This window comes from Mercenaria mercenaria, unplaced genomic scaffold, assembly GCF_021730395.1.
Source record: "Mercenaria mercenaria strain notata unplaced genomic scaffold, MADL_Memer_1 contig_1087, whole genome shotgun sequence".
Taxonomy (NCBI): Eukaryota; Metazoa; Mollusca; class Bivalvia; order Venerida; family Veneridae; genus Mercenaria; species Mercenaria mercenaria.
The window spans coordinates 6,001-30,405 of NW_026459059.1; the positions used below are offsets into that span (position 1 = coordinate 6,001).

The 24,405-nt window shown below is 32.5% G+C and overlaps 1 long non-coding RNA gene across 1 annotated transcript; it reads left to right on the plus strand.

The window, feature by feature from the left end:
* The first annotated feature begins 805 nt into the window (after positions 1–805).
* On the plus strand, positions 806–22,354 carry LOC123541735 (uncharacterized). The gene is made up of 2 exons (XR_008368786.1): positions 806–881; positions 21,261–22,354. It is a non-coding gene; the product is annotated as an uncharacterized LOC123541735 (long non-coding RNA).
* The last annotated feature ends 2,051 nt before the right edge of the window (positions 22,355–24,405 follow it).

Sequence of the window (24,405 nt, forward strand, 5' to 3'; positions counted from 1 at the left end):
AAACTCAGGCAAAACAAATCAATTCCAAAACGTACGATAGCAATAAATACACCTTCTAAATCTGAAACTTCGTGCTTGCAGGCCACTTGTATATTGGTGATATATAGAAAAGATAACAGAAAACAAAGAAACCGATAATTCGCCGAGGATATTCATGTATCAACATTTGAGAATTGCGTATTTCTAATGTTGCTGTAATAACATAATAACATCATAATATTTCAGGCAGAATATTCATATTTTTATTCATTAACATAGCTTGCATTATTGTTCGGCCGTGACAAAGTGTAAAACTGGCAGCTGAATTGTATTCAACGGCAGGTGCTATTTGTGAAATATATTCCAACATTCACGGTATCATTAAAATTGTTTTTGTTTTTTTGTAAGCGATTTTATATTCACTTATAGGAAGTATAAACTATAGTCATTTCATGGAAACTGAATATAAAAACGTCTATGAAAACAGACACATGCCTGGAAATTAAAATTACTTATATGGCTATTGTTGTAATAGAATGGATAGCCTACATACACTATTTACTTTTATCTCAAACTATAGTGATAATTATCATATTTGCCATTGTCACATTAAATACGGAACTATATGTATACGTATTTTGTTACAAACTTATCAAGATTATTCCAAAACGCATATCAAGATATAAGAAAGATTAAAAGAGATAGACGGGTCAGTTGAACAATATTTGCCACCATTTACTCTCAAAATGAAAGTTTAATATCCAATGAAGATGAAAACTGAACAAATATTTAAATTGAAAAAATTGTTTCCCTTTGATAAGGAATATAGATATCTGTTAACAAATGATTGAACGTTATGTTTTAGGTATGGCCATGTAGTGTTTACAAGGAACGGAAGAAAGGTAAGGATTGTTATGATGTGGAGCATGTAAGCACAAAATCGGCCTGCCTAATAAACTTTGCTTTATCTAGCCAATGTCAAGATATCACTTTTGCGGGATCTTTTTGAAATGTCAAATTTTATCAAAATTTTGCATCAGAACGTTACCATTCTATTTGAAATGTTTGAACTTAGAAAATGAGTGGTGAAATCATACGTCTTTTTTCAGAAACAACAATGTTATTGCTATTTCTCACTTTGACAGCACTTAAGCCGGAAATTTTGAAAACACATTTGTTCCTAATTTTTCATTGAAACCGTTATCATTGTATTAGAAATGTTCCAACTACGAAAATAAATCAAAATGATTCTTCTCTCATATTTGAAAACTTTGCACCACCATTCCGGAAGAATCGTAATGGCGATAACCATGGAGGTGTAATCGTGTACGTCAGAAGTTCATTTCCCGCAATTAGGCGCACTGACTTAAAAGTAGATGGCACTGAGTGCATTTGGCTCGAGATGTCGTGCTGATATCGTGTACGTGACCATATCTCTATATTTCTCTACCTCTATCTTCGCCACACTCTCATTTCTACCCTTTTTATTTCCTTCATATATCTCTTAGTCATAAACCAATGTAAAGAATACTTACTGTTTCTAAGCACGTTTAAATATATGCAGTTACTACATTACCATTTTAAGACAAACTATATGTGATAAATAGTTGTCTAACTTTGGTAATGTATTATTGATATGTATGTTTCATTTGCATGTTTTCCATAGTTTATAAATACTATATTTTCTAAGTTACCAGCTATCCCTGCTATTTATAAGGAAAAAGTTTCTAAATAAGCTTAGCTTCCTACTCAAGCCTTGATTTGTGTAAATATATGTATGCTGAATACCTGCTTGAAAATCAATATTGTTTAAACCAAGTACGAAAATAAATGGTAATATCAGTAACGTAATATTCTCTATTTGTGCACTCAGGTGTGTTCGGTTTTGTCTTCTTTATAATTGATTGCAGACCCTTAAGACTTTCTTCCTTTAGACATACAAATATGATTACACAAAGCTAGAACTAAAACGATATGTATATCATACATATCATACAAGTAAATTGAATCATTAAACGATATCAATCTCTATAATTGTAAAAATTTGACAAATGATAAAAGAAAATAACGAACTTTTGTTGCATTTGATGTAATTCAAATTTGCTCAAGTTCAGAGGTATGGAAAGTAACTGTTATGCAATCATTCGTTTAGCAAAACTAATGGTCTTGAAAATTCCCTTATCTATCTAAAAATGTAACTGAAGAGATAGGAAACCATATGTTTAAATTTCTTGTGGATGATAAAATCAGTAAAAGTTAAAAGGATTCAGTTATTCTATACTATGAAATAGATGGGTTAAAACTTATCAACTGCAATTACTTCATGAATGCTTTAAAATCTTGTTGGATCAGATAAAGGGCGGAAGGAAGTAACACCAAGGACAAGGAATATATATTAGAGTATATATTAGCTGCAGGAGATCCAATTATAGAATAGGAAAATATTATTTATATCAAACAATGATTTTGTTGGTGATTCTTTCATGTCAGTTAAACAAAGAATAAAATCAAGGGATATATAATCTGCTATATACTTACGTAACGACTGACTAGCGAGCAAGTTAGATAACATGACGTCAATTATATTACGTCAAATAGCCGAATATCGTCGGTTTTATTACTACTCGGATGGATGAACTTAAGCATTATTTTTTCATCATGATTCAATAAGCATGTAAGAATGAAAATAAACAAAGTATTCTTAGTGTTTATCGTCTAATGTTTCACGGTTCATCGTTCAGTTGTTTGGATATGTAACGTCTCGCCCTAATGTTTCAGTTATTGTGATTCTGATTTCTGAATTATAGTTATGTAGACGATAGACAATGCGAAGGCATTGACTACTTTGTAGATAAGATCATTGTTATTAGTTATTACACGAAGGAAATATATCAAAAGCGCTTTGCTAAAAATGTTATCCTTACAATCGTCATGTTAACCTCCGATCAATGACTTTAACAAAAACCATCATAGCCATGTTTCTTGCTACTATTACACGTCTTAACAAAGTTCAGTTTCTTTGAAAAAAAAAATATGTATGATATTTTTAAAATGTTATACTGATGCAGAATTAGTGTAACAGCTTTTTCATATGTTTCGTCAGTAATACACTTAATTCGATAAACATTACATGTTAAAGGTCAAGAATATGTCTTTGTAATGTCCGTCCTGATTGTTTATACACTACAGCTTATTTACTCAAGCTATCAAGAGTTAGTTTGGAAACAAACAAATTGCTTGAATGTACATTGTTGTCGTAGGTAAATATAAATGCATAGGAAAATAAGAAAGATATAAGTAACCAGCTAAAATACTGTCAATTTTGATAATACGATATACATTAACTTATGTAATGTTACTGATTATTAAACGATATCAATGATTAAGTCCGATGAAAGAACGGCCGATCCATTATTTCGAATATTTATTTTTACGGAACAACTATGTAAGAATCTTTGATTGGTTAAAAATAACAAGGAAAACATTTATTTTTCTTTCTTTTTGTCACTTTTTCGATGGTTGGAATATATATTTGCAAGTTCAACGGCCGACATTTTCATTCTTAGAGTATATTCAGCTGACTTTTGTTGTTCTCCTTGTGCACGTGATTTTGTAAACTGCGTTATCTATATGATTGTTTTGGTGACGGGTTTGTATGTGTAGACTGTGATTGATTTAATATATTTAAAATTAAAAAGAAAGAAAGAAAAAAAATTAAAAGGATGTTAATAAAAATATATGTCACCATGGTAACTGCTTAAGCATAAGTGACACGACGCTCTGTCGAGTAACTACAAACTCAGTTTATCTATGTCGCCAAATAATTCTTTCACGTCTGCATGTTATTTTCTTCAAAAATAGAAGGAATTCAATAAAATATAACGAGTGCTTTTCTTTTAAGCACTACATTGTTAGCGTGTAATTTTACGCATTCATTCATGTATCACAGTAAAAGAGTCTACTTACACCCTAATGTGTTAAATGAGTTTTTAGTACCGTTACAAAACGGAAAGATATGTCCTTCATGCACGAATATGCTCATACACAGAACATCACAATAGATACAAAATATAAAGTACAGATCATCAAATGAAAAACCATTCAACATAATACATCTTTATTGTAATTTAAAATAAGGGTTATATTTTAACAGATATGTCGAAACATCAGAACACACGTTTTTTGACTTTGTTTTTGGAAGTATTTGCATTCACCATTTCTGGATTAAACATGAAACATTGGTTACCAAGACAAATCTAAAACTAAACTAAATGTGTTAATATTGTTTTAGCAAGGTAAGAAGAACGTTAAACGAAAATATATGACAATTTTGTAATATCAATCTTTTTATATATATTTCAAGTCAACAAAAGAAAACAGTCCATCAGTTTTGATAGTTTTGTATTATTGCTAAAGCTTAAATTAAACTGGAAAATGAATTATAATTTTTATATTTGTTTTATTATTCCGAAAATATAGAAATATTTTAAACGCGCACATATGACAAATTTAACCAACTAAATACGGTCTATAAGATATTATACCAATCTTGGAAATCTCCCGGAATCTCGGACAGTGAACCATATCTTGCATAAAATAGACCAATAAATATAAAGACAGTACTTTCATGAAAGTATAAAGAATATTTGCTGAATAGGAGTAAATAGAATTTAATATGATTACTCTTCACTTAAGAAGCATAACAAACAGTCTGATTTCCATATGTTTAAATATTTTAATATTTGGTATGATCATTTTTATTATTATTTCTTTTAATAGAATGTGTTGAAATATTAAGTTAATTTAATCATGTTATGAACCATGTTATAAAAACTGTTTAAATAATTATATCCCCCAGGAGGGGTATAATTCTTTTGCAGATGTCCGTCGGTCTATCGGTATGTCTTCCTTTAGACCAGTCCTTTTCCGGATGATAACTCAAGAACGCGTCGTCAAAGGATCATGAAAGTTGACATGGTGGATGTTCATAATCAGCAGATGATCTATAAAAAAGTTTGAAATCAGTAGGTAAAAGATCAAGGTGGCAGATGGGATGGGGTCATTTCATATTCTATAAGCTCTTGTTCTAAAATCATTTTTGTGTAACAATATTCATAGGAGAATTGTCGTTACACTTTGAGATATGATGACTAGCAATGATGTTCAAAGTTGAATCTATACTATATCTTCTGTTTTATGATCCAGAAGAAATAGAGATCAACATGAACTAATTTAAACACTGAGTGTCATGTACCCATATTGTCAACATTTGTAGAAATAATGCGAGCCTCGGCACCGCTTCTTTTGATAGGATTCTCCTCATGGTGACATTATTTACTGTTCCTTTCAAAGCATTTCAATACTGTTAAATCTGGTAAATAAGTGTATACGCTTATAATAATTTTAGTGGCACTTTTGTGCGCCTAGTTTTGATATTCGCTTTATACTTTAGAAAAAAAAAACTATGCGCTTATATTTGATATGCACTTATAAACAAGCCGTGTGCAACTATTTTTTATATTTGGATTTTGTTTGACAGTGTTTACCCCGAATGAGAAAACATAATACATAATGAAAGCACAATGATCATGTCACTGATAATGTTCAATCTCTGGGAACATTAGATCGCTGTTAAACACTAAGATTGTAACATTTTATCCATATTGTTTTCACCTCACAGATTTACACAAGACTGACAAACTAAGAAAATACAAACAACTTTTCTTGTATTCACTCTTTTATTTTCATTTAAAGAGAACATTTTCTATCTAGAAAGAAAAAAAACGATTACCGTGTTTTAGCACCCATCCGCTATTCAACAAGTAAGAACACCTGTCCCCTGGAGGCAGAAAACAGTTTTCAGAGCTTCTCGGCCCAGAGTTGCCTACCCTACTTTCAAAACCTCACAAAAAAGTCTGTAACCACACACCTGAAATAAAGATATTGCAACATTAACATGACTGTATGTCTATCGTTACAAACCATCTGCAATACATCCCTAATATCTAGTTTTCTGTTTACAAGACCTGACTTTGATGCTCTCCCGGTCGCGAAAACTGATGACGAAGAAAGCTAAATTTGCCAATTTTCAAATCGCTGTATAAAATTCCCTGCAAATGATAGCCCCAACTGCTACACGGTGTCATACTCTGGTAACACTGTAAAATTTAAAAATAAGCTCAAATATATGTGCCATCCGTACGCTTTTTCCATTATTCCAGTTTTCCTGAGACCCCTGCTAAAATGACAATTCCAATTTAACCTAGTTCAGGGGAGGCATGCATTCGCATCTACAAGTCATTATGCCATAATATCAAGATCAAGGCTACTCAACTATTTTTTTAAATAAGTGAAACCCAATTCTAGCCGCTGAAACTTCAATTCTAGCAGTTATTATTATCTAGAAATTCAAATATGCACTTCATACCGTAAATTGCCTCTTATTTGTAAATTTGACCCTGGCCAATTCGACACTTACAGCTTAAAACTGTTTACTGCCTCCTAAACAATGATCACGGTATAATACCGTTAGTTACGTGTTTTGCTGCATCTGTTGTTTGTTTACCAGTAATCGGATATACGCCTATTTTCGAGACGGTAGGGGCATGACATGCGCTTATTATCCCATACGGAATAACGGTAAGGCCGTATGCGTTTATCACTCGACTATTCATAGAATAGTAGAGCTATTGGACTCGCTCATACGTCGGCGTCCGCGTCCGCGTCCCGATTTTGTTAAGGTTTTGTATGTAAGCTGGTATCTCAGTAACCACTTGATGGAATGGATTTAAACTTACTCTTATTTTCTGTGATAAACTGACTAACACTGCACAGGTTCCATAACTCTGTTTTCCTTTTTTAACAAAATTATGCCCCTTTTTAGACTTAGAAATATTTGGTTACGGTTTTGTATGAAAGCTGGTTCCTCAGTACTCACTGATGAGAATGGATTGAAACTTCACATACTTATTTTCTGTGATAACCTGACTTACAATGCACAGGTTCCATATCTTTATTTTGCTTTTTTACAAATCATTCCCCTTTTTCGACTTCAGAAATCACTAATAGGAATGGATTGAAACTTCACACACTTGTTCACTGTCATGATCTGACATGCACAAAGCAAGTCCAATAACTCTATTCATCTTTTCAAAATTATGCCCCCTTTTCGACTTAGCAGTTTTAGGTTAATTTTTTTGTATGTAAGCTGGTATGTCAGTATCCACTAATGGGAAAGGACTGAAACTTCACACACTGTTTATTGTCTTGATATGACATGCAATGCAAAGGGTCAATGACTCTTTTCGCATTTTACAAAATTATACCCCTTTTATGTTTTGTTTAAATTCTTATATGTAAGCTAGTATCACGGTATCCACTAATTGGAACTTCACACACCAGTCCTGTCCACTGTCATGAGCTGATAAGCACTATGCAGGTTCCATAAACCTGTTTTGCTTTTTTACTAAATTATGCCCCTTTTTGCGACTTTTGTATTCATTCAATTGAAAAGGCTGTTGAATAGTCGAGCGTTGTTGTCTTCCGACAGCTCTTTTTTTTATATGCGCTTACATTCGAACATGCGCTTATTTACCAGATTTTACAGTATTTATGTATATAATATACTGCTTTAGGTAAGTTTTAAGTACGTTTTACATTGTTACTCTCCAAGCGTTTTAAAAAAGTCCGATTTCTTTAAGATTTCTTTTTCTACTCTGCCACAGACGATATCTACGGTGGTAGGTTTAGGACATGCAATTATTAGTTTAGGATTAAATTATCTTGAGCGATCAACATCTTATCTCGTGCGCACGACATCTTATCTTGGACGATCAACATCTTATCTTGAGCGATTAACATCTTATTTTGTGCGCACGACATCTTATCCTGAGCGATCAACATCTTGTCTCGTCGCACGACATCTTATCTTGAGCGATCAACATCTTATCTCGAGCGATCAACATATTATCTTGAGCGATCAACATCTTAGCTTCAGCGATCAACATCTTATCTCGAGCGATCAACATATTATCTTGAGCGATCAACATCTTATATCGTGCGCACGACATCTTGTCTTGAGCGATCAACATCTTATCTCGAGCGAACAACATATTATCTTGAGCGATCAACATATTATCTTGAGCGATCAACATATTATCATGAGCGATCAACATCTTATCTTGAGCGATTAACATCTTATTTCGTGCGCACGACATCTTATCTTGCGCGATCAACATCTTATCTCGTCGCACGACATCTTTTCTTGAAGCGATCAACATCTTATCTCGAGCGATCAACATATTATCTTGAGCAATCAACATATTATCTTGAGCGATCAACATCTTATCTTGAGCGATCAACATCTTATCTCGTGCGCACGATATCTTATCTTGAGCGATCAACATATTATTTTGAGCGATCAACATCTTATTCCGTGCGCACGACATCTTATCTTGAGCGATCAACATCTTTTCTCGAGCGATCAACATATTATCTTGAGCGATCAACATCTTATCTTGAGCAATAACCATCTTTTCTCGAGCGATCAACATATTATCTTGAGCGATCAATATCTTATCTTGAGCGATAAACATCTTATCTCGAGCGATCAACATATTATCTTGAGCGATCAACATCATATTTCGTGCGCACGACATCTTGTCTTGAGCGATCAACATCTTATCTCGAGCGATCAACATATTATCTTGAGCGATCAACATCTTATCTCGTGCGCACGACATCTTATCTTGAGCGATCAACATCTTATCTTGAGCGATCAACATATTATCTTGAGTGATCAACATCTTATTTCGAGCGATCAACATATTATCTTGAGCGATCAACATCTTTTCTCGAGCGATCAACATCTTTTCTCGGTCATCTTATCAATACCTATTAAGGACCTTTGTGTGAATTCAGATCATTAGTAAAAACATACGGCTGCCAGCGTTTTTGTTTTTATTTAGATTATACTTATAACCGTTTCATATGTTTGCAGGGTTACACATTTAAATACGGAAACTGATAAAAAGGCAGCAAAAAATCAGTGATGATGCAAAGAAATAAATTTAAGTCCTTGACACAAAAATAGTATGTATGCTTCTCTATGGAAGCCCTGGAGAGACAATTGATTTCCGTACTTCCCACTTCTGACTTCTAACTTTTGCACTTCTCACTTCCAACGTCTTGACTTCCTACTTCCTACTTCTAACTTCCACACTTCTGACTTCTAACTTCCGCACTTTTGACTTCCAACTTCCCGAGTTCGACTTCTGATTTCCAACTTCCACACCTCTTACTTCTGACTTTTGACTTCTTACTTCCTTCTTCTAACTTTCGCACTTTTGACTTCTGACGTCCGCACTTCTGACTTCCAGCTTCCTGACTTCATACTTCCGACTTCCACACTTCTTACTTCCGACGTCCGAAAAAGGAAAGTTGGCAGCCAGAAGTGCAGAAGTTGGAAGTCGGAAGTCAGGAATTTAGAAGTCAGAAGTGTGGAAGCTAGAAGTCAGAAGTGCGATAGTTAAAAGAGGGAAGTAAGAAGTCAAGAAATCGGAAGTAAGAAGTGTGGAAGTTGGAAATCTGAAGTCGAAAGGCAGGAAGTTAGATGTCAGAAGTGCGAAAGTTAGAAGAGGGAAGTAAGAAGTCAAAAAGTCGGAAGTAAGAAGTGTGGAAGTTGGAAATCCGAAGTCGAAAGTCTGAAAGTTAGAAGTGCGGAAGTTAGAAGAAGGAAGTAAGAAGTCAAGAAGTCGGAAGTAAGAAATGTGGAAGTTTGAAATCAGAATTCGAAAGTCAGGAAGTTGGAAGTCAGAAGTGTGGAAGTTAGAAGTCAGAAGTTCGGAAGTTAGAAGTAGGAAGTCAAGAAGTTGGAAGTGAGAAGTGCAAAAGTTAGAAGTCAGAAGTGGGAAGTACGGAAATCAATTGTCCCTCCAGGGCTTCCATACTTCGCCCATATATTAAACGATTTTCCCTGTTTTCCCTTAATTCATGCATGCAACTTTTCTGCGCAAATTTATCAGTCGAACTGAAATGTGTTGCTGTTCTAACATGCAGTATGCATCATTGGTTATGTTCATTTGATTTTGAAGATAGGATGACCAATTATATGCATTACTTTCCCAATTGATGTATTAAACTTGTACATGTACTTGTGGAAAGTTTAAATAACAGCGGAATAGGCGGGACCCTAATTAACAACTTGTCCGTATGTTTTACTGATGACCTAAATGCACACACAAAGGGCCTTAATATATATAAATAAAATGTCGTGCGCTCAAGATAAGATGTTGATCGCACAAGATAAGATGTTGATTGCTCAAGATAATATGTTGATCACTCGTGATAAGATGCTGATCGCTCAAAATAATATGTTGATCGCTCGAGATAAGATGTAGATCGCTCAAGATAATAATGTTGATCGCTCGAGATAAGATGTTGATCGCTCAAGATAATATGTTGATCGCTCAAGATAAGATGTTGATCGCTCAAGATAATATGTTGATCGCTCAGGATAAGATGTTAATCGCTCAAGATGATATGTTGATCGCTCAAGATAGTATGTTGATCGCTCGATATAAGATATTGATCGCTGAAGATAATATGTTGATCGATTAAGATAATATGTTGATCGCTCAAGATAAGATGTTGATCGCTGGAGATAATATGTTGATCGCTCAAGATAAGATGTTGATCGCTCAAGATAAGATGTCGTGCGCACGAAATAAGATGTTGATCGCTCGAGATAAGATGTTGATCGCTCAAGATAATATGTTGATCGCTCGAGATAAGATGTTGATCGCTCAAGATAATATGTTGATCGCTCGAGATAAGATGTTGAAAGCTCAAGATAAGATGTAGTGCGCAAGAAATAAGATGTTGATCGCTCGAGATAAGATGTTGATCGCTCAAGATGATATGTTGATCGCTAACGATAATATGTCGATCGCTCAAAATAAGATGTTGATCGCTCAAGATAAGATGTTGATCGCTCAAGATAATATGTTGATCGCTCAAGATAAGATGTTGATCGCTCAAGATAAGATGTCGTGCGCACGAGATAAGATGTTGATCGCTTAAGATAATATGTTGATCGCTCAAGATAATATGTGAATCGCTCGAGATAAGATGTTGATCGCTCAAGATAATATGTTGATCGCTCGAGATAAGATGTTGATCGCTCAAGATAAGATGTTGTGCGCACGAGATAAGATTCCTGGGCGGGGCGTATGTTCTCCGTGACGATTTGATAAAAGACATTATGTCTTAAATCATTTGTCCTCCACCTCTGATAATTCATGTGGGGAAGTTGGCAGTTATTTGCAAAGAACAGGTTTGTACAGGTACAGAATCCAGGAACACCGGTTATGTTAACTGCCCGCCATTACATGACTGAAATACTGTTCAAAACCGACGTTAAATCCCAAACAAACAAACAAAAGAGTTATAGTACTTGTACTAGCGGCGACATGACATAGCTGTGTGTAACATTGTATTGCTGTTTTGTACCATGGACGACATCAATTATAGCTGTTTGTTGCATTTATCTATCTGTTATTTTTGTCTGCGTTTTGCGATTAGTGTACCAGCGACAACATTACTTTTACTCTACATCTATTTTATGTATGCAATCGCGAACGTTCATTTGCAACACGTAACCGCACAATATATTACGGTATTTGGACGCACGTGCGTAGAAAAAATCCTATATTTTCTGTATTTGGATGCACGCGTGTACAAAAAAATCTGTATTTTCTGTATTTGGATGGTTCAACAGTTATTTGTTAAACATAGGATAAAGCCCGAAACGCGTGAAAATGTACCGAATGTAAATCGGATGAAGTAGGCGCTCTATGTACAGAGTTTGATTATGCGTCTTGAAATCAGCATTTAATTGTCGTTTTTTTACAACGCACAAAAACGTTTCAAGTGATGAGAATGCTATCTGATTTAGATATTAACACGTTCGTTAATAATCTGAAACCTAAAAATACAGTAAAAACATCATCAGATGTTGGAACTATGAAAGGTGGCTAAAATAAACCGTTCCGGACGAAACTAAAAAATCTGCTCTCTAATTCAGTTTTCATCGGATCTTCACCAGACTTGCTGACAATGTTTGTGGGCATAACATCTCAGCTAAGTATCATAACCACCCAAATCGCGAAATGGCTGTTGTAGGGAGGTTGCATCATATAGTTTATTTAATTATAATAGTAATATTAAGCAGAAAATCAACATTCAATGAATTACGTATATTACGTATAAAGTGAAATAAATATAGAATAAAAAGTTTATATAAGGCCTAAAAATGTTCTGTATAATATATATATTGCACTCATACCAAGCTGGGAAAATACAGACAAGGCAGGAATACAATATTCATTGAAACATTTTTAATTTAAACTAAGAAAAAATATATATAGAATAAAAAGGTTATTTAACATTGTACTATACAAAACGAGATATATATGTACTCGTACCCAACTGAGAAAACCATATTGGAACTAGCGGTTCATCCAATACGGTTTTCTCAGCTGGGTACTCGTCCAAATATATCTCCGTTTTGTACAGAACAATGTTAAATAATCTAATAATATATTATTATCCAACAGGATTCTGAACATTTTAAGCATTAACCGTTCCTTGAACAAATAGAATCTTGACGTGATTTTAGGTAGTTCACGTAGTGATAAATTAATTGGGGCGTTCCATGAGAAAACCTGTATTAGTGACAAAAAAATCAAAATTGAGATAATAACATATTCATGATGAACATTCTTTTATCTTTCAAATCTGAACATTTGAAGTGATTATCTTCACTATCTTAAGAGCTACAATGTTTTTAAGTTAGTCACCGAGGGTATTTTAGACGTAACGTTAAGAACGTTATAAAAACAGTATGACGTCGTTGTGCATGGCGTGTATTTTTCAAGTCATTAATGGAACAAATAATGCGTAACACTTACTTAACATCATACATTTGAATATTTAGGAACAGTTTAAAGCGATTTTACTGAAAAATAACTTAACCGTATATTTTTAGTTTCATCATGAGCCTTTTATCTATACACCTCTATTTTTCATAACGCATGGGTGCTTTGGAATTTCCGTTGCCATGACAACAGGAACAACATTTATATGAAAAATATGGTAGAATTTGATTTGTCTTAGATGACAGAATTACAATATATTAGTTTCTAGTTTCTGGAGCAACATATGAAAAACAGCGATTTTCCAGTATTTTACACTACTAATTATACAATAGTTATATCATGTCACTAATTCAGGTTTTCGCATGGAATGGCCCAATTACATTTAGCAAATTGAACATCGGAAATATCAGTGATCCGGCAGGAACCTTTCAAAATGGCAAAATATTAGTTAGTATTGTAGGCATTGTGAGTTTTTGTTTAAAGATAAGTATTTTCTAAAAATGATTCAAATAGAGCTTTTTTTGTAATTGCTGATTAAGTGCTGTCAATATTTATCCATTTTAACGGCTTTTAAACTCATATTTGAACTTCATAAAAGAAATGATATATTGGCAAAGAATTCGTGAAAAAAAAAATCTAAGTTACTTACCGGAGAGCAAATCAAACAATTGATAAGCTTTAATCTGTCTGGAACAAGCTTTCTAGGTGACATCCAGGCTAGTAACATCCTACCGCGCTTTTTAAGTGGTATATAATATTCAAAGTGTTTTTTGGCTTAGATAAACACAAAGTATATGATAAAAGTAATTTAGGTAATATTACTGTATCATGCGAAATGACTCCTTTCACTCATGTAGTGTATATCTAAGAAATGTTCCACTATCGTGAGTTCCACCGTTGTATGTGTAACGTATTTATACTAAGCAGATTGATAGTAGTAACATAGTTTCAAAATATATTCCTTATTGGGTACCTTACTTTAAAAGTATTGAAAATACTAAAGGGTCTAGTTGGAAGAAACCCAATAGCATAGAAATATTTTGGAACGGTTGATAAATGAAATTATTTATTTGAATGTTTTATCTATTGTTTTTAAATACAAGTTCGTGCTGAATGTGTTAAGAACTTAGAGACACGTTCAGATCATAATTGGCACTACTTGATACGGACAAAGCTTTTTTTTATTTAAAGACGCAAAATGCCATGACATAAAAAGGATTTGAAAGCATGTAACTTAAAATAATAAAACAATTTAAGTTAATCAAAATAGTTCTCAATCACGATATCGCCAAAATGCGCAGCACGATTGCAACAATAAAACTCAAAATAATGGCAGTTCTTAGTCGCATATACACATAAAATGAATGCCGTCCATATGAAATCATGCAATTGTTGACAATTGTAATAATTAAGCATTCAATATTTATTACTCAATCTTAATCCATAAAGACAAAGAAAATGAAGTATTTTTTATTTTGTTCAGTACAACAAGTATGTCTTCTTTCAATGACAACGTGCAATTGAATGAGTTAAGACAAGTGTCCCCCCCCCACCCCCCCTGTTTGACTTCTCTTGACTGAGCTGTGTAAATATATATCATTATTACAAACAGATTTTCATGTCCAATTAAAGGGGACGCAATGCCGAACAAATACAGTCATAACAAATATTCAGACTCAGAAAATAAATAACTGTCTATTTGAATCTAATTTTAGAGGAAAATGCGACATAAGGGGCATTCCTTCAACAAATATATACTGATATCAAACTATTCATTAAGAACGCATGACCGTTGTTAATTGTTATAACAGTATTAGTTCAAAAGCTGCGAAATATTTTCGCTAGACAAAATGATAACTTAGTCTGATAAGAGAAAAACGGTTTGTACTTGTTTTAGAACTGGCGCTAAAGTAAGAAAATGAGATGCGGTGAATCTAGAATAGGCAAGTGTTTTGGCATTCCAATATATTCTAGTACTGCAATTTAGGCGTTTGTAACTTAAGAAAATAAAATACTCAAGGTATAAATATAAGGTACTGTTTATAGATGTTATTTCCAGACGTACGTACTGTCGAAAATGTTTGGTGTCGATTACCAAAAGAAGAATGGGCATAACCATGCCTAAATTAATATGACAAAGCCTTGCACCTTCAGGAGTTGCAGAGTGAGTTACAAACTTAATACATAGAAACAACGACATATCAACAACACGATACACAATATACAACAATCCTTAACAAATGTACAACAATGCTTATTATAAATGTTTATACAGACGTAGGGGTATAAAACTGATTTATATACATAACAATAAATGTAGCGCAACAAAGTGAGTATGAGATTTAGCATAAATTAACTTTACACGCATGTACAAAGCAATATCCGACAATTCACGGAATAAAAGGCCTATACTCCTATAAATTGAATGTGGAAAATAATAATGCCTACAATACGAAAAAGGTAACCTTCTTTCTGGCGCATTCATCAAACGGAAAAGAATTTTTAACGTGATGTCCGACACAAATTGCTTTCCTTTCTGCCTTTTTTATTTCTTATCTGCATGTTTTTCTAGTGAAATTTATTTTCCTCCTTGGTGTTGCTATATCTGATGAAAGAAAGTAAGAAATTATTACGAAATGAGACAAAGTCAGATAGCCTATTATAATCCATGTTCAAAACCAAACCTTTCTCGTGCTTCAAAGTAGGTATGCATTATTCATACGTCCAAGAAATTATACATTAATCATCAAACTTCGAAGAAGTTATGCATTATTCATGCGTCGCAGCAATAACATGACTGTATATATTAATAATGTTTCAAACTGTTACATGTGTTATGTCTCCAAGTAATTATACATTATTCGTGCTTACAAGCAAGTTATTCATGCTTCAAGAATTCATGCATGATTCATGTTTCAAACAAGTTATACATTAATCAAGCTTCCAAGTTGTTATATTATTCACACTTCTATGTAGTTATATATTACTCAAGCATCCACGAAGTTATATATTATTCAAACTTTCAAGTAGTTATATATTATTCACACTGCTACGTAGTTATACATTAATCATGCTAGTAAGTAATTATACATCATTCAAGCTTCCCAGTAATTTTTAATTATTCGTGCTTCTAAGTAGTCATCAGATATTCAACCTTCAAATAATTTTTATACATTATTCATGTTTCCAATTAGCTATACATTTTTCAAGCTTTCGGGTAGTTATATATTATTCAAGCTTCCAAGTAGTTATATATCATTCAATTATACATAATTCAAACTTCAAAGCAGTTATACATTGTTTACGCTTCCAAATAGTTTTACAATATTTATCAAAATGTTTGGGTTTTGTACCCTTCTAAATACGCAAATGTAAATCAGGATAGACGAAAAGTGTAAGTAAATGTCAATATGAAATAATGTTGAACAGCTACTGACACTTATCTTATCTTGTTTTACTTTTATGTTCTTTAAAAGTTGTTGTTCGTAAATTCAATATCTGGCTCCAATCATTGTACCTGAAGAATAATTTTGAGGGCAAATTCTGTGTATTGGTGAATTTTAAAACCAGTTTCTCGAGACTTTCAAATATGTTTCATAAAACATTCTACACTAAATTCAGTTATTCGTGTTCTTTTAATACGTCATCATGACATCGTTTAAGTAACATCTAGATCGTGCGACAATAGAAAAATATAATTGTTTTATATATAAGTAAATTATTGCCACATTTCTTAGAATGCTTTGACAGTTAGTTACTGATAAATTATATGTTATGGAAACATATTAGAATACATTGTAGCAATTCTAACGGTGTTTCGGCGGTACACTGCCTCAATTATAAAGCTTTGTTTTTCACAGTCGTGTCCTGCGAATTCCTCCGTGGTGTACTTGTAAAGAAGATAGACGTTTTTTATTGCCGAGACGGTCTTGGTTATATTTTTGGCTCGGACCTGATGTATTGTTAGTTTTGCATTTTTTAAGAAAGTTTAGAAACAAAATCGCACATTCTGATGTTCCTATCTTCCACTCGCAGGAAGTATCATTTTGAGCAATAATCTTGAGTTAAGTCCATTTAATTTCGTTACTATTGGTGCTATTTGTGTTTTGATTTGGTAATGTATATTGGATACAAATTTAATTTACATCCAGTCCGTTCAGTTTTGTTCCACTGCTTTTAGTTATGTAGAAATTCAGTTGATATTTAATAAATATCAGACATACATAAGTAATAAAGATTCGTGCTGTATCTAGTGTTCCCTGTTATCTTGTTACTAGTATTCTATATTTGTACTGTACTGTTGGTCGAGCGGTAGTGGTAGTGGTCAGTCAAACATGGTGTTCGAAATGTTTTATCCATTCGTCGATCATTGTTTGTTCTTTCCGTTACAGTGTTACTAAGACGCAGTGACATAAATTCAAAGACCAAACGATTGCCGTTTTGTACGACAATACATGTTTGCATGTAGTGTGTATACATTGTACATTGCACTGAAAATAGCATTACAATGTCTAAATCATTGCTGTCAATTCGAGGTGTCAGAATGTTTCATGTTTTCATGATAGTTTCCTAAGTGAAGCGGAAAGATAGGTGTCCCATACTTTGCAAGATTTAAGGGTGTGTACTCGAACACACACAGGTCAAATGATATTAGAAGAGTTATGATGACAGTAAATTTCTTATATCGGTTTTAAATAGTGATTCAATGAAGAACTTACTAAAGACTACAGATCATATTTATATTGAACTGCAGTGAAACATGAATTGATATTTTGGTATTAAATTTCTTCAGTATTTAACAATACTGCACCAGAAAACATGTTATAAAATCAAGTCATTACATGTAATATGCTTTTGCATATATGTATAATAAACATAGCCCATGTCATGTTTACGATGTAGCAAAGTGATATAAAGTTGATTTAAAATGAGTGTAGTTGTATAATATGTTACCGTCTTTTGTAATTCACACATAATCAAACAAGTTGAAAGACTAGATACATCATGGACATACAGACGTAAAGATATTACGAAAGTTTCTTTACACACATGTCTAAGTCATTAGAAAACATTTATGAGTAGTACTGGGTAACTGCTCGGGATTATGCTAAGTCAACGGAATGTATGTAGGCATTTAGTAATGCAGAACATCTCGTTTCTTAAAGTGACGAGACATCTTTAAAACTGAGTCTCATTTTTTTCGTAATTGAGGTAAGTATTTTATTATGTACCGCAACGATGGTTGATTCAAAGCGCTTAAACGTTTCCTTTAATAGTTTTATTTTGTTAAGTATAATATGATGTCCTCATATGCCATTAATGCTAGTTACTTATTAAAAATGATATGTTTATGTAACATATTTAAAAAATGTTTAACGAAATAACAATGTGAATACACTATTTCCGCGGATTTCCAGTAGTACTGCAAATTTTTAGCTTTCAAGTATCAAATAAGGTAAATAATGTATACGTTAGAATTAAAATTTTGTTAAAGCATGTTGACTTGTTTTTCAATTATAAAGTATAATTCTGGATAATATATTTCTGTATTTGATAATAACATTTTAAATGTATAATTCTGAATCATATAATTCTATATTATATAATAACATTTTAAATGTACATTTATGTATAATTTTGGATCACAAAACATTATTATGAATATATAATTCTGGATTACAAAACAGCATTATCAATTTATAATTCTGGATTATAAGTCAACATTACCAATGTAAAATTCTGGATTACAAAACAAACCATTTTAAATCTATAATTTTAAATATATATTTGGACTACAAAACAATATTATAAAAATATAATTCTGTATTACATGTACAACAAGACACTTTTTGTGATTAATGCAAATAAAACTAGTATCACTTGTTTTCATTGTTTCGTAAGGTTCTTAATGAAATTTATTCTTTAAACGCATTGTACAAACAAAACACTTTTTCGCACATCAACCAGATTCACAGAAGTAAAAAGTCATTATTCATTGTTTCAGGGAACCGTGTAACTAATGTTTTATACGCCAATCCGTCCAATACGTAGTAGACATTAAAATAACATTCGCTTTATTCCTTTACATAATTGCTTATTATCAAGCTTCTACATAAAAATACACGGTTCTCAAACGTAATCCTTTTCAGTGGTTTTCAACAGGTTAATTAATTTTAACTGGTTTAGTTAACAGCAACCGCTCCTCTCCCTCTGAATAAATAATATGTATCCGTGTAAAACAAAGGGTCAACGTTCTCTCTTTAAATTTTGTTATCTGTATTATTTTTAATACTTAGAAAAATCTTGTATATTCGATCTGATTTTAAGGTTTTGTTAATTTCCGTTTCGATATCTTGTTGTATTAGCAATATTATTCATTGATCACATAATATGAATTTGACATAATGTAACGTTTTTTACACGTTATAGAACTTCCGTTTTATCTGTTTGTCTGGTTAAAAGTCATGTCAGCAACACGTCGATAAAATAATCTGTAACATTATTGTTGCTGTTGATCTTTTCAGTGTCTGTACTATTCAAGCAGTCAATTTATCAGTTTATAATGACACGTGAATTTAATTCGCGTAAAATGACACGCTTACGTGTACGACGTCGAACCCATTTATATATCATTAGTATAATTAAATGTACTTGATGTTTGAATTTGAAAGTACTCGTTTGCTATATATCTGTTTCTTCTTTTTTGCGGACCTACTTTGAAATGACTGAAACGGGCCTTGTGTGCTGTGCTCTGTGCTTTCGGGAGATCTACCATTACATTTAATTGTTTTGCATTATTAAAGATGTTTCACGACCTTAAACAACAACAAAATATAAACAACAGCAAAAACAACAACATTTATTGCCATAAGATACCTGAATCAACAAATGCTTTTATTTTGTTGTAGATCTGGCCCTCAACAAGTTTTATGGAACAATACATAACATGTTAAAAGTTTGTATATATATGTATCGCTTTCATACATATGTTATGTCAATTAAATATTACCTTAGCAGAATTATTAAATTGTCATTTTATATCGAACTCAAAAAGCCCATCTTCTTTCCCGACAGACGATGTTTCAATTTTTAACATTTTTTCTCTCATTTCTCATCGGTAAAATCACAATAAATAACTTTTATTCTTTATTCTATCAAATTGGCGCACTTCGAATGGTTGCACTCCACATCAAGACCCATTCTAAATGAAGATTTTATTGTAAAACCTTTTCAGAGCTGAATAAATAATATTTAAAATGTCAATGTAGTGTTTGATGTAAGACAATTGTTTTCAGTCGTACAAACACCCTATTAAATCAGCTAAAAGACCTAAAACAGTTATGTTAGTGTATGACGTAAGCTTCAAGGACTAATGTTATATTGCAAATTATTTCATGTTGGAAATTCTACAAAAATGTAAAAATAACACTGTAATGTGATAGCAGTAACAGGAGATATTGACTCTAACGGAAAATGGTCTACAGAGCATAACAAATAGAAAACGACAATTTTACCGTTATGATTTGAATCTTGATAACATTTACTTAGTCACAGAATATACTTGATTCGTGTCTGTTTCATTCATGTATTTTTGCTCCGTTAATCGATGGTGGTCATCGTTCGCCGAATGAATCAGAAGTAGGAGTTGGATATATCCAGAGTGTTTACTGTTTAACTGTCAAAGAGAAACGCTTTCGAATCATAGTATTGTGCTAACGGAGCGGACTTGCCTGTTTTAACAATTTATGTTTCGTTGCGATATCTGAATAATTTATATACTATTTTCCATGAATTATATTCTATTTCATTTGGGTAAATACTTCACTTTAAGTTTCGATTCCAAACTGGCTATGTATTATCGAATACCATTTGTATATTTGTACTTGCATTTGTTAAATGCACAAAGTGTAAAATCTAGAGAAACTGCTTTCAGGTAAAGTACCTCGAAAAGGGTGTAAGTAATAACAATATGCAACATTATTTTTTTATTCAATTTAACATTTTCTGTAATCTATTTATATTATATTTTTGAATATTATAACAGTGCATATATATTTAAGTTGTTCTTTCACTGATATTCTATACCATCTTATCTGTCGAGATATTGTATTGATTAGAAGATAAATGTTCCTATTTGCTGTAGTTATCATAAACACATTTCATTACAATCGTCTGCAGTCGAGTCATTGAATTTACGTCACAAAACGCAAAATGCAAACGATGATACTATAAAACTTATTTTTGATTTGTAATATAAAATGAGGCTACTTTATGAAGGTGAATGCTTTTAACAATTACGATTAAATGGATATTTCATGTTGAACTTTGCATTTTTATATTTTGAAGATTGGAGAAAAGGAAATATCCAGATTAAGTGCACGATACCCTGCGATTGGGATGCATTCAGCTGGAGAAAAAGTCAAAGTTATACTTGATGCAAAGATGCCACTGATGTGAATGAACTTCAAGGGACAATTGTTTACGGAGTTTCTACATCTATACACTACAATTATCTAGTATACGATTATATTATTATAACATGTTCAGTGTTTATACATAATACATGTACTACACCTGTACTGCTACTGTGTTCAGCTTTACATTTGAACATAATTTGGTGATGCTAGTAAATGATAGTTTCACTAATACTAGTAAAAGAAAAGTCAGGTATGAAATAATAATGCACGCATAATTATACTGTGCTGTTATTCTCTAATTTTGACTACCTTGCATCAAATGCTGGCATGTGCTTTCAGTTTCTGATTATTTTATATTTCATATGTTCAGTTGCATTCATAATGATTAGTACTTAACTGCATTAAATGACACCTATTTTATTTTCGTGACTACTGTAACTAAAACATAAACATTGACATAATGAAAACTGTTAATTTAAAGTTCTTTAATATGAAAATGCGACATTCACAAAGTATAAAGAACAATTTATATGTCGAGAACCAGACTTCAGTTTCATTTTTCACCCAATGTGCATTTTACATTACTTTATGCGTATAATTTTGATATAAAGTTATGAAACAACTATTCCTAACTTATAGTTAACTATTTTATGATATATAATTTCGAAAATGAAATTTAATGTACATACGTATCCTTTATGATGTAGTGAATTGCGTTAAGTATATTATCTGATGGGATTTTCTCGAAAATATTATGCAGATATATTTTCTATTATGCACTCTAGCGAGAAAATTGTTTGTACACTGACTTTCTGTTTGTTTCTTTAATGTTCGGAATTATTTGTTTTTTATTTGTAAATGTATTGCTGTATTAGTCCATTTACTAAACAAAATAGCGAGGATATTGCGACAAGATTCTTTCTGTTTAATGATTAGTTACAGAGATTTTCATCATGTATACTTTTGAATTATTGAATGAAATGACACAGTGAATCGCTACAAGACAATATATATTCATATGTTTTTTGTATTGCTTATATCTTCTAACGTCCATGTATGTGCTTGTTTGTTTGTTTTTGTCGTTATAAAACGATAGTGCAATAAATGTATTTAATATTTATTATTTAATATTATGTAGGAAACATGATCATGTAACTTTGGTCTGATTTGCTACAAAGAATTCTAAGAATCATCACATAGGATAGTCGTTGTTTTCTGGTTAAAATAGCAAATGAATTTTACAGAACATACAAACGTCAGCGGCAATTGAAGCTTTGGTTTCAATCAAAGGATTATTCCTACATGATCCAAAATGTTTGCATCCAAACAAATTCCGTGTGTCAGGTATATAGGCTAAAGATATATTAAGGTTTTCACTTGGCAATAGTAGATTTTGGCTGCCTATTCGAGTTGCCGCACCATTCAATAAGAATCAAAGACGCCGGGATTTTACAAGATAACGTACAAGTTAATAACATGTTTTTATGATAACATTACGCTACTTTCTATTACTTTTTAATAAGGTAATTTATTAAAATATAGTATAAATATTTGAATATAAAATACTAAATAAAAGAAGTAATAACTCATGTTAAAGGTGATAACGTGAAATTCAAACACATTATTGTGTATTGATAAAAGTGGGCCATACACACGTGGTTCGAAAACCTAACACTAGGTACACCATCTTGCAAAAAGTTGCAGATTTTCTCAAAAGGCGTTATAGAATAAACGATATACAGTGTATTCTTGATGAGATGTATTTCCAAAATTTAGACAAACATTAGAATCGAATAAACAAATGAAACCATGAAATCTACCAAAATATTGAAATGAAATGTGGTCATGATGATCTTATATCGCTCACCTGGGTCAAGAGAGTACATCATTTCATGGTAGCGGATGTATATAAATGCTATATACTAAGTAATAAGCTTACAGATAAGATGATTTTTGAAATTATTTTTCCTATTGAAATGGCCCGGTTGACTCCCCAAAGGCGTGTTTTGGGCAAACTTGGTAAAGGACACCTAGACATTGGACATGCTAAATGTGGAGGGTCTTTCAGCTTTAGACAAAAAAAAATATTTTTAAAAAATACTCTATGAATAAAATGACCGATAGGCGATCACTTTTAATGAACGGTAGTGGAAATGAATGCTACCGTCCAAGCCCTCTTACCCTGGTTTGCGCAGAATGCAACATTTTCAAGTTACAAGTACCAAATACAATTAAGAGACATCCACATGTGTTTCTTCGACGTGGCACATGGACCTTAAGTGATATAAAAAGTTCAGTTGCGCCCAAAAGCGGCGTATGGTCCCAAGTTCATATGATTGGATTTAGAACGAAAAAATCCGACTTTGATCCAAGGGACATGGTTTGTTAAAACTTGGAAGAGGACACCTACACAATATTACTTGGAACATATCTAGGTTTTAGGCTTTGAACTTTTTTACCTGAATGTATTTTAAGTATTGTTACCTGCACCTGTCTATGTAAAGCAAGCAAACTCCTAGTCGGTGCCGATCTTTATTCCAAATGAAAGGGAATTGATACACAATGGTACATGATAAATATATGATATTTAGGCTTTCGGGATATTTAACATGTGTCCTATATAAGTCTAGGTCCCCAGCAGGGGTTTGACTATATGGAAGATAGAAAGATAAGCCTGGATAAAAATAAGTGAACATATGGGCATGATTTGAGCAGTCTTGGCAGAGGATCACTAGACAATCCTGCATACCAGTTGTTTAAGCTTTTGACATTGCAATACTTTAACGGTTTTCTTATATAAAACAGGTATTTAAAACAAGCGTGCGCCTTGGTAGGGCCAAGTTGACCATATGCGCAAAATTTTATAAAGTTTCTGGAAGACTACTAGACAATGTCATATATCAAATATCTAAGCTCTGGGTCATATGGATTTTGAGAAAATTGATTTTTTTTAATGTTCGTTTGATTCCCATGGCACAGAAAAGTTTACATGGAATGCATTTTTGAACAAATAGTCATCCAAGCATTATCTAGATCATGTGTCATCAACTTGCACAAGATGGTGTCAAAGAAGA